The sequence below is a fragment of the Bufo bufo genome, chromosome 4, assembly GCF_905171765.1.
Source record: "Bufo bufo chromosome 4, aBufBuf1.1, whole genome shotgun sequence".
Taxonomy (NCBI): domain Eukaryota; kingdom Metazoa; phylum Chordata; class Amphibia; order Anura; family Bufonidae; genus Bufo; species Bufo bufo.
Genome location: NC_053392.1, coordinates 100814150 through 100827316, shown reverse-complemented (window position 1 = coordinate 100827316; position 13167 = coordinate 100814150).

Sequence of the window (13167 nt, the reverse complement as noted above, 5' to 3'; positions counted from 1 at the left end):
GTAGCTGCAAATACAGTGAAGGAGTTTAAGCATGCATGGGATAGGCATAAGGCCATCCTTCATATGAGATAGGGCCAAGGGCTATTCATAGTATTCAGTATATTGGGCAGACTAGATGGACCAAATGGTTCTTATCTGCCGACACATTCTATGTTTCTATGTTTCTATACTGCACCCGCTAGTCCTAACTACCAGAGCGAATCCCCACAATTACCATAAGCCCCAAAGAGACATTTGTTGATGCACACCTGTTGTCAACCACTAAAAGACCAGGCCATTTACCCTCCTTCCTAACCAGTCTCTTTTTAGTTTTTTTTTTAGCACAAGTATAGTGGCTTGTAATCCAGAGCAGAGGATTGGAGCGGTGGTGGCTCAAGTTATTACGCAGTCAATCATGATGTCTGTGCTCTCACCGTTGCTTCCTTAGGATATGCATTGAAAGGAGGTGGGGACCCTTTCTTCCCTCAGGACACACCTTGATTCTGGGTCTCCTGCCTGATGGTAGCTGGGCTGCCCTTGATGTTTGACGTTTGGATGAATGCAAGGCAGAGCGTGTAGAGTGCAAGGTTCAATGGCCAGCGTGTAGTGTAGGAGTTAGAAAGCCAGGCTAGAGGTAAAAGAATAAACATCTCTTCTTATTGAGTGCAGAATAGGGTTTGTAGTATATCTAACAACAATCTGGACACTGTGAAAAGTCTTTCCACAGATAACAAGGTATGGAGGCTGACAAAGTGGCAGATAATGGCACTATTGGTATACTATCTTGATAAAGTCTCTCTCACTAGAATCTCTGGCTAGTTACTGTAATCTGGCAATTACGGTTGAAGTGTCCACTGCACTACACTGGTCTCTAGAGGCACATCTGGTCAGGACATGATTAAGTGTGATGGGTGTCTTAACTGTAATTCCTCACAAGCAGCAAAGTCTGGTTAGCTGTAGTCGCAAGTTACCTTGCTGACTCCTACGCTTAGCCATGCTGATTCTATGTTCTTCATTCTTTCTGTCTCTTGCATTAGCAGAGGCAGTAACTTTCACAGAGATTGGTTAGACTCTGGATTGTGAGGCCTAAGGAGAAGGAGCACATGGACTTGCTTCCTCCCTCCTCACACACTAGTCTTCTCTCCCTCTCTAATGAAGAAGTAGGACCAGCCCACTCCTGCTACTCCTGAGAAGAGTGGAACAGGGTGATAAACCCTGTCAATTCCAACCATGCTGTTTGTACACTACTTTAAAAGGAATCTGTCAGCTCTAAAACATGCCCCAAACTAGAGTAGGCGGTGTATAGTGTAAGTGATACAAAGTCCGGTTTTATCATTTTTATCTTCATACTTGCGTTTCGATGCTGTGCCCTGATAAATGTTATGCTGCACTCAGAAGGTAGATAGCTTTTTATTTAAGGTGATGCATCAAACAAAAAGAATTACAGTATATTCAGTTTTGGCCAGTCCCATGGGGCTCTACCTTCACTGAAAGCCATTGCACATAACTCTAATAATCAACAGTAACAATATGGTGCCATTCTCAATGCAGGATTTCTTTGTCAATGAGAACCTTTGATACCCACTCACCTTTTGCAGACTCCAATTACAGACATTTACAAGTCCACAAAAGGAGGTATAAGTAATTTTTTTTTAAAAAGGGGGAAAAAAGCACTTAATGAATTAAAATGTTTAATCACCTCCCTTTCTTCATTTTACATATAGAAATAAATAAGAGGAAATAAAATAAAAATGACCAAATTGATGTTTTTTGGTTCCTTTACCACCCAAAATCAATAAAAACTACAGATCGCTTAGTCCCTTACAAATATCTGTGGATGGACAAAAAGTTATTTGTGTCAGAATATAGTTATGCAAAAATATATATATTTTATTTTACAAAGTTTTTAAATCTTTTTACATTTTTAAAAAATAAATTACATTCATTGGGTAAGCTGTAATCCTACTGTTCCCATTCTTCCTCATTAATAATTTATACAGCTTCCCAATAGATGGTATTAGAATTATCAGTGGTGCCAAAAGTACAACTTATCCTGCCAAAAATCCCAAAGCCCCCATACAGCTATGTGAATGGAAAAATAAAAATGTTATAGCTCTTGGGAAGCGGGAGAAGGGGGCAAGATTGGAAATGAAAACGCTGGCATGAGAGTGGGTCACGTGCTGTTTTTGAACTAGACCCTGTCTGAAATGAAACTCTGAAGAAGCAGAAGACGGGAGGCTGAAATTTTACATCAGAAACTCTAGGTATATCCAAGCATGGGAGCTCTGTCACCTCGGTCTTCCATGTCATCAGATAGTAGATGATACAGCCTCTGATAATGAGACGTTCTTCATACTGGATCTGTGGCTTTAATTCTGACGTTATTTTAATCTCCTCATACTGGTATTGGGAAAAATGATCCAGATATTACTTCTAAAACCAAACATTGTTTGATGTCAGATGATTAATTCACGGCTCTCTAGAAACAATTTGCAGCCCAGCGTGCATTTCTGTAAAGGAGGTTGTAATCAGTCAGGAATAGAAAACTCTCTTCATACTGGATCTGTTACATGTATATCACTGCTATTTGTTCAGCTTTATCTTTGGCAAACACAACACAGAGTACATTTTAAAACAAGCAATGCAAAAAAAAATAATGAAAGATTTCAAAGATTTTTTTTCTTTGAACCTTGCAATCTATGGTTTGCTTGGTGCCATCAGCTTCGCAGTAACTTTTCATCCCTCTACGTCCAGTAAATTTGTGCAATCTTTCTGCTATGTGTACTCCAGAACATCTCTGCTTTGATAGTAAAGGCCCCTATATACATTAGTGTATTGTCGGACAAACCCAGAAAGAATGACAAGTTCAGAAAACAATCTAGTGTGTCTGGGGACCTCCTGGATCTCCTCCGACAAATGATATTGGGGGAAATACAGGCGAAATACATTTTTTTACTCAAATATTATCCCATGATATAGGCCAATGTCAGAGGGGAGTCAGGAAGGAGTAGGAAGAGATAGCCGTCAGCCAAATGATCGTTCAGCTGACAGCTATTGACTATTTATGGCCACCTTAAAGGGGTTATCTGTCACGGACGTTCCGGTGGAAGGTACCAGGAGATCGGAGAGACTGGCAACTCGTGGGTTAAATTGACAAGTTCACTGTGGATCTTATTGTGTCTGTGTTTTGGTGAATGCCACACCCCTTGCTTCAGGTATTGCTTGTTGGTAAATTACCTTTCCCAAAAGTAGCCGCTTCTCACTCTTGGAGGTGCGGTTTATAGATTTTCTTCCTGCCTTCTAACTAGCTGGCCGGTTGTACTATGTGGTGCTTCTGAAGTTGCCAGTTTTCTACTTTCAGAAAAGTCTTGTCTTTTCTTATTGTTTTGTGTTTGTTACATTCCCTGTTGTTTGTATCTGGGCCTGAGACAGATTTCCATTCGTCCATCTGTGTAGGAATGGGTTGCCTCTGGTCCTAACCTCATTCCAGGGCCTTATAGGGATATAAGGGCCTAGTTATACAGCATATGAATATTCCTACCTTCAAGGTCCATTCATATTGATAGGTAGTTAGGGCCCGGATTAGGGTTGTTTAGGAGGTGACCTGTTCCTTCCCTAGTTTCCAGGCCCAGTGACCGTTCCCCTTCCCTCCTGTGTTTAGTGTGGAGTTTTCCCCCACACTGAGCGTGACATTATCCCATGATTAATGTAAAAAAAATGAAAATCAGACATCACATAGTACATGACAATCTATTTCTAACAAAGCTAGAACCAGCGCTGTATCTCTCATGGATCCAGAGATCACTCCATACATTTTTGCAAATGCTCTGCTATATTTATATCAAGTTTGAAGCTTGGGGGGGTGTCCATTTTGCTGCACCTCAGGTGGCATGTCCTTTCTGCTGAATCTCTCTCCCTATCACAGCTCAGGAGGCAGTTTAAGGTTGGAACTAAGCATGTGTGTTCACCTCAATGAAGTGAACAGAGAAATACGAAAAAGAACAAACAGCAGGTGGCGCTATATAGATACATTTTATTGAATAACTCAGTGGCTATGCAGCATTTTTTCATTACATACAATAAAAAAAATTATTCAGATGCAGATGCTGGTTTAAAATCTGCAAAAAAAAAAAACTTTAATGGGACAACCTCTTTATTCCCGTTCTCCTCATACATGTGCTCTCAGTAGGAACAGGGGGAAGAAGATCTCCCCCAAGAACAAAAGAGTTGGGCAGTTAAAATTCAACTTGCTTGAGTTTGGAGAAAGGTTGGAACTCGGGCACCATACACATTTAGATGGTTAATTGGTCCTACCTAAAAAGGCAAATATACCTCTTATGTGTATTCTGCTTGATAACTACTACAATTGTCAGCCATATTAGCTCTAATGAGGATAATCTCTCTGTCATCTGGCCACCCAAAGCATGGGTGTACATATCAGACAGGAGCCTACGTAGCTGCTCTGGAGCCTTTGGAGAGAGATCTGGTTGGCCCAGTTGCCTTTGCTATGAGGTTGCAAGGATCAACTGCGTTAATGGCAAAAAAGCAGATGGAGAATTGTCCCAAATGTCTTGGACTGGCGAGGAGGGTGGGCAAATACCGACAGCCACACCATTGTGGACCCGTGATGCCAGTAGTTAACCTCTTCAATGCTGTGATCCCTTTGTGGAGGTATGGCTTATTATAGTTACATTATGGTTTTCACATTTCTAATCAACAAATGGCCTGGAAGTAACCAGGGAAGATTTCTACTATACATGATTGCAAGCAGAGATCTTGAAAACTTTGAGGAAGTAATGCAGAAAGTATACTGGCAGTAATTTTTTTTTATTAATAAAAAAAATATATATAACTTAAGCAGACATTGTAATATTCCGGTGTAATATCACAGCAGGCAGTATTCTTTGTTATTTATTTTATGCCGATTTTGAGTTACATTTTGTGCTTTTTCTCTGTATCTGCTACTGTTCAAATTCTGCTTGCCTTTGGAAAAAGACGGCAGGTTATTTCCATCCCACTGTCAGACTTGAGACCTAACAGCTTAATTTTAACTGTGTAATTTTCATCTGATCTCCCACAACGAATTTACCTTTGTGTATGAATGGGGAAGAAAACATCACAGAGCTTAAAGTCATAAAGCAAAATATTTTCAAAGTGAAAATGTGATTTCCTTTGTAATTAGCATCCTTGTCCTTATACTTCGCCCACTTCAGTCATAAAGGCACATGCCATATGGCTGTTCAAGTGATTCTAAGTGCGGTCTTTAGCTAACTTCATATTCAAGTAAGTGAGGTCTTTTTCCTGTCATCATATAAGTTTTATGTCTCAGTACCTTCATCCAGGGTTTACTTGAAATGTCCTTCCCCTTGAAGTGATGCGTACAAATATTTTAAATCAAAAGTGAAGGACACTATAAATCTGAAGAGCAAAATATAAAGCAGGGAACGAATCAGTCTCTGATACCAAATTCATTTAATGTCTCTGCTGTGATAAACAAGCAAACCCCTGCAGTGCTGTCAGGCCAGATCTGCATATGATATGTATAACGAGTAAATGCTGGAGATGGAGAGATGGAATGCAGAATGCTAACAACACATGGCACATCCACTTCTATTTAATAATCTAAAGGATCTAGGTGTTATATTGTGACTTAAAGGGATTTTCTAAGATTCTCATAACGGTTACCTATCAAAATGGCGGTGGTCCGACACCTGGGACTTCCACCGATCAGCTGTTTGAGGTGGTGATTGCCGCAGCCATCTCGCCGCTTACCAAGTACAGTGCTGTGCATTGGATAGTGGTCATGCTTGGTATTGCAGCTCAGCCCCATTTACTTGAAATGGACAGAGCTGCGCCTAGGTCATGTGACCGACAAACGTGATATCACTGCCCTAGGAAGAGGCCTAAAGTTCCTCTTCAGACAGTTCAGGGAGGCTGAGAGTCTGCCCCCCACCGATGAGATATTGATGATCTATCCTCAGGATAGGCCATCAATATTAGAATCTAACAAAACCCCTGGAAATGTATCTTTTACCACCAAATTGCTTTTAGATCGAAAATTCTGTACTGATTTAGTTTTTTATATACAACTATAATGGTCGGAGTGTTTTTCTTATACTGAGCTAAAAAGTCTCTGCAAATACAGATAATTAAAACATAGCTTTTTGTCTACCTGAAGTCACCACTAGAGGGAGCTTAATGTACACTATTTTATTTCACTGTATTACAGTATGCAGTAAACACTTAAGCTCCACTATTAGTAACTGCAGCTATCTAAGGTTAGAGTTAGATTTATCAATACCAGCATTTCCTACCCCAATCCTGAATCCTGTGTGCTGGATTGCAACTAATTTATTAACCCCCTGCGCTGGCGGTGGATCTGCCGAACTTATGCAGAGGCGCCACCCTCTACATAACTTTGGTGTATCAAGCGCCAGTCTGAATGTGAGTCAGCTTCCTTACTGTCTTACATTTAGACCATTTCCTATGCCTAAAACAAGCATAGAAAATAAATGAGACGGGCCTGCTGACCCATCCGCATCCCGGTCCACGCCTTGATCACTTTTTTAGACCTGGAGTGAACAGGAAAAATTCACAATCCACGCCATAAATACACCTAATATCAGAGTATTTCAGATCATAAATGACCCCCATAGTTTATTTTTTACAAACGTACATTTAATTATTGAAACGAAATACTCGAGACGTTACCTTTAATGAATATTTCCACTGCTCGTAAATTGCAGTCTTGCTGCAATATGCACTACTGTAATGATTTTTATGCTGTCTTACTCTGTTTAACTAATATTGGCATAAAAAAGACACATTTCCATTCATCAACAAGACACAAAACATATTTTCATCCTAGAAATGTCATTTAGGAAGACAAAGTCTTCGAGTACATTCTGAAAACAGTCCAATGCTTCTTCCCAACCTTTGGCAAACTGAAGACTCAGGCAATTTTTCAAACATATTATCTAAAACTCCTTCCTGTCCTTGCCCATAATGAGGGATATATGTAACCAACTCCTAGAAATATTTATGTGTGAAATCTCGTGATGTGCCTGGAGCATATAATTGCATCTCATAAACAAATAGCACATTACGGGTGGGTTTTCACCCCTGGAAGGCTGAAGGACATACTTATAATTTGCTGCCTTTTTAAGCAATTTATATATGCATAAAACAAATGTGTAAACTGTGATGAAATAATAAATGAGCACATTTTATAGACAATATGATTTGACATCATAGGGATTAGTGACACTTTCACCTGCTTGTCACAGAAAATTGCCTGGGATGACATGTGTCACACTGCATTCAATCCTTGTCAGGTAGAGGAACATCTCTAAAATTCGTACTTCACCTTCTCCTCCTCTGTACGTCAGGTTAACTCTTGTTTGATAGGAACAAAATAACAATGTCTTATTTTACATCCAGTAGAACCATTTAGGAATCATCTAGTTGGATGCAGATTGAAAAACACTAACTATATGGCAGTGATTACGATAATATAGAAGAACACAGCCGGGGTGGCACTGCTAAACTGTGTGTCCAGAACCGGGTCCTCTCCTCCCACTAATGATGGTGCTCCAACCTTGTATAGAACTTAAATAATATCGCGGCATGAGAAGAAAAATAGGCAGCACTCACCATACAAGTGGATTCTTCTTTTTATTCGGACATAAAGTAATTCCAAATACAGGCAGAGGCGGACAAACGTACACTGCAGGCAACCAGCTAATGGCGATGGCCGTTTCGCGCTATTGCGCTTCCTCAGGCCAATGACATCAAGAGGTCATCACGTCTCGTCTTTTATGCGCTGGTTCATCGGTTCGGCAACAAAACTGCCGACCCCGAGAAATCAGCTCTCTGCATAAAAATAAAACCAATATGTAACTTTAAATATAACATCAAATATAGATACTTATAAAAACACTCAGAGATCATTCTTCTCGTTTAATCCCAAAGGACCCATAGCTTGCGATCGCATAATCCACCCCGCTTCTTTTGTCAGCAGGGTAGGATGTCCGTCTCCCCCTTGTGGCAGACTAAAAATGACTTCTATTCCTGAGAAACTCAAAACCTTTGAATTACCACCATGTTCAGACCTCACAAGTTCTATTAACCTTGGGCACCCTTTTCCTGTGTTTATATAGTTGAGATGTTCTCTAAATCTGTCCCAAAGACTCCAGATAGTCTTCCTGTAGTTTATTTAAAACGACAGTAAATAAACTACATACCTACATTTGGATGTTATTAAGGTGTTCACTTTGTGATATATCCCCCCAAAACTCAAATAGTTCCGCTGAGGATTATATTTGCAATAGGAACAACTACCACATCTCCGATTTCCCACAGGTACACAATTTTTTAACCATGTGTTAGACTTCGTCTCAACAAAGCGACTTCTGACCAATCTATCTTTTAATGTATGGCTTCTTCTAAAGGCTACCAATGGTTTCATATCAGTGACCTCTTTCAAACTATCGTCCCTCAAGACTATTTTCCAGTTATCTTGTATAACTTTTCTGATGCAGTCCACCATTGGGCTAAATTTAAAGGAGAACACAAAATGCTTCTAATTTTCTTTCATATTTCTAATATTCTTCCTCCCAGATAATAAATCTCTCTGGTGAAGTGATGAGGCTTTCTCCATAGCTTTATTTAACATCTCTATTGGATAACCCCTAGCTAACAACCGTTTCTTCAGTTCTAAAGCTATTGTCATGAAGCTCTCTTCTGTGCCATTAATCCTTTTCAACCTAATAAACTGCCCATATGGGATTGACTTTTTTACACTCTGAGGTTGGTAACTGGAATAATGTAAAAGCGAGTTGGTCGCTGTGGGATTCCTGTATCCCTCAGTGACCAACTCGCAGTCCTTCACAACCATTAATACATCCAAGAATTCCTGCATGGAGCCCCCAAAATTTTGGGTGAACCTCATATTAATTGTATTAGTCCTACACAACAAATTCTTCGAATAATAGTTCTGTACCTGACCCTCAAATCTCAGATGCCATGATCAACAATAAACACAGCATCTAAGGGGTTCAATGATAGGGATGGCGCAATCGCCATTCCCTGTCATTGCGCCATCTAATTACAAAGAAATGCGCTTCATGACAAATTAATTTTTGAAAAATTCGCTCATCACTAGTGTTTAGCAATGTTGCACAATTGTTGCCATTATTTTGGCTATAGTGTATCCACTTGAACGTGTGTGTGTGTGTGTGTGTCTCTCTCTCTCTCTCTCTCTCTCTCTCTCACTCTCTTTGTTGGAGCATATCTCTCTGATGGAGACCAGCAGGTGTATCTACTGGATGGTGTCTTTCTGCTGGGGATCAGCAGCTGCACGCTGCTGCTGAAATCCCTTCTCATTACGTGATTCTAACTTCTCATGTGAATTGTAATAGGCTCCTCTGGCTGATCTAAAAACACTCAAGTGCTGCCCCCCGACATTTTTCGTCAGTTACACTGGCATCTTCAGGGGTACAGGCAGCAAACGCTGAGGGGGCAGAGACAGGTTTATCTCTTCTGCTGCTGCCTTGTTAGTTCCTCTGCCTATCTCATTGCGAGGTATTGCTTGGTGACCTAGTAATATTCACCTCTATTAGGTCATTCATCCACATCTCCTCCTCCCCTAAGGGTGCTGTTTGTCTATGATGTAGCGCCCTAATGCGTTTGGCTACTTGTTCAGTTGTGTGCATGTCAGGGGACTTTGTCCCTTTTTCCTTTTTCTATAGCGCTCAATGCGCACACCATTAGACTTAGTTTTATTCCCACTTATCTTAGTATAAAGTAGTATACTACTGTTAACTTGGGGTGCCCTCTGTCAGTATCAGTTACACTGATGTGATGTAATCATCTTGTATATTAATGTATATCTTATAGGTTTATTGTATATCATATTGATGTATGTCACAAATCTCTTGGCACTAATGATGATTGGTGAATAGAGTTGAGCGGACACCTGGATGTTCGGGTTTGACGGGTTCGGCCGAACTTCAGAAAAAAGTTCGAGTTCGGGACCCGAACTTGACCCCGAACCCGAACCCTATTGAAGTCAATGGGGACCCGAACTTTTGAGCACTAAAATGGCTGTAAAAATGTCATGGAAAGGGCTAGAGTGCTGCAAATGTTGTCAAAATGTGGTTAATAGCATGGCAAGTGCTCTGCAAACAAATGGATAGGGAAATGACTTAAAATAACATAAAATACGTAAAAATAAAAAATAACAATCTTGCTCTAGGAGGACCAGGTCCATATGGATTAGGAGGTTGAGGAGGCGGTGGATGTGGTGGTGGATGTGGCGGTGTAGGTGGAAGTGGCGGTGGAGGAGGTAGCCTACACTTCTTTTTGGTTTTAAATGTATTTGTATTTTTTTAAATTAGGGTACACCCCAAAACATTGGGAAATATAACCTGTGATAACCCCCTCCAGTCATGCTAAACACACGTTCAGACAATACACTGGCTGCAGGCCAGCACCTCCAAGGGGTAAAGGGCAAGCTCAGGCCATGTGCCCAATTTGGAGACCCAGAAGTTGCAGGGGCTGACCCCTGTCAGTCAGTTCGTGTAGGCGTGTGCACACTTACTGCCCCACCATTCGCACGTCCCCGTGATGTTCACGATCCAATTTGATATCTGCTCTATCAACTTTCGATGTTCTTTTATGCGCCTACCATGGAGATCATGGGTGGCAGGGAATCAGGGTTCCAGGCCAGAGAGGTTGCGTGAGAAAGAGAGACCACATCCAAGGGAGGATTCATTTTTTCAAATTTAAAATTATAGAGTTGAAATATGGGAGAAATTATTTAAGTGTAGAAGAGTGAAAACTTTTCAAAGTTTAAGCATTGAATAAAAGGATGTGGTGCGCATTACTTACTGAATAATATATTCAATTTTATACCCTGTCACCTATGCATAGCAGTTGTTTATTCACGTCTAAAATTGCATAATCTCAACCCAAGAATGTAACAGAAAAATTATTGAAATTTATTAAGCTGTCTACTAGGTATAGCAGTGGTACTATACACGCAAAAATTGGTGAATTTCACCAGGAAAATGTTAATGACAATTTTTTTCTTTTTTAACCATCCTACTAGGTATGGGAGGGGTATATTACACCCAAAAATTGGTGAATTTCACCAAAAAATGTGTCTAACAAATTTAATTTTTTTAAAACCTGTCTACTAGGTATAGCAGTGGTACATCACACCCAAAAATTGTTGAATTTCACCAGAATATATAACTGACAATTTTGTTTTTGTTTAACCTGTCTACTAGGTATAGCAGTGGTACTATACACACCACAATTGGTGAATTTCACCCTAAAATGTAAATGAAATTTTTTATTTTTTTTAACCGGCCTACTAGGTACAGCAGTGGTATTACACACCCAAAAATTGGTTGATTTTACCCGAAAATGTAAATGACCTTTTTTTTTTGTTTTTGTTTAACCTGTCTAAAAGATATAGCAGTGGTAATATACACCCAAAAATTTGTTAATTTCACCAGAAAATGTAACTGACAATTTTTTTTATTTTATTTTACCGGTCTACTAGGTATAGCAGTGGTGAATTTCAGCCTAAAATGTTAATGACAATTATTTTTATTTTTTTACCGGCCTACTAGGTATAGCAGTGGTACTATACAGTCGTGGCCAAAAGTTTTGAGAATTACATAAATATTGGAGATTGGAAAAGTTGCTGCTTAAGTTTTTATAATAGCAATTTGCATATACTCCAGAATGTTATGAGGAGTGATCAGATGAATTGCATAGTCCTTCTTTGCCATGAAAATTAACTTAATTCCAAAAAAAACCTTTCCACTGCATTTCATTGCTGTCATTAAAGGACCTGCTGAGATCATTTCAGTAATCGTCTTGTTAACTCAGGTGAGAAGGTTGACGAGCACAAGGCTGGAGATCATTATGTCAGGCTGATTGGGTTAAAATGGCAGACTTGACATGTTAAAAGGAGGGTGATGCTTGAAATCATTGTTCTTCCATTGTTATCCATGGTGACCTGCAAAGAAACGCGTGCAGCTTCACAGGCAAGGATATTGTGGCTACTAAGATTGCACCTCAATCAACAATTTATAGGATCATCAAGAACTTCAAGGAAAAAGGTTAAATTTTTGTTAAGAAGGCTTCAGGGCGTCCAAGAAAGTCCAGCAAGCGCCAGGATCGTCTCCTAAAGAGGATTCAGCTGCAGGATCGGACTGCCACCAGTGCAGAGCTTGCTCAGGAATGGCAGCAGGCAGGTGTGAGCGCATCTGCACGCACAGTGAGGCAAAGACTTTTGGAAGATGGCCTGGTGTCAAGAAGGCCAGCAAGGAAGCCACTTCTCTCCAAAAAAAACATCAGGGACAGATTGATCTTCTGCAGAAAGTATGGTGAATGGACTGCTGAGGACTGGGGCAAAGTCATATTCTCCGATGAAGCCTCTTTCCGATTGTTTGGGGCATCTGGAAAAAGGGTTGTCCGGAGAAGAAAAGGTGAGCGCTACCATCAATCCTGTGTCATGCCAACAGTAAAGCATCATGAGACCATTCATGTGTGGTGTTGCTTCTCATCCAAGGGAGTGGGCTCACTCACAATTTTGCCCAAAAACACAGCCATGAATAAAGAATGGTACCAAAACACCCTCCAACAGCAACTTCTTCCAACAATCCAACAACAGTTTGGTGAAGAACAATGCATGTTCCAGCACGATGGAGCACCGTGCCATAAGGCAAAAGTGATAACTAAGTGGCTCGGGGACCAAAACGTTGACATTTTGGGTCCATGGCCTGGAAGCTCCCCAGATCTTAATCCCATTGAGAACTTGTGGTCAATCCTCAAGAGGCGGGTGGACAAACAAAAACCCACAAATTCTGACAAACTCCAAGAAGTGATTATGAAAGAATGGGTTGCTATCAGTCAGGAATTGGCCCAGAAGTTGATTGGGAGCATGCCCAGTCGAATTGCAAAAAGAAGGGCCAACACTGCAAATACTGACTCTTTGCATAAATGTCATGTAATTGTCGATAAAAGCCTTTGAAACGTATGAAGTGCGTGTAATTATATTTCACTACATCACAGAAACAACTGAAACAAAGATCTAAAAGCAGTTTAGCAGCAAACTTTGTGAAAACTAATATTTTTGTCATTCTCAAAACTTTTGGCCACGACTGTACAACC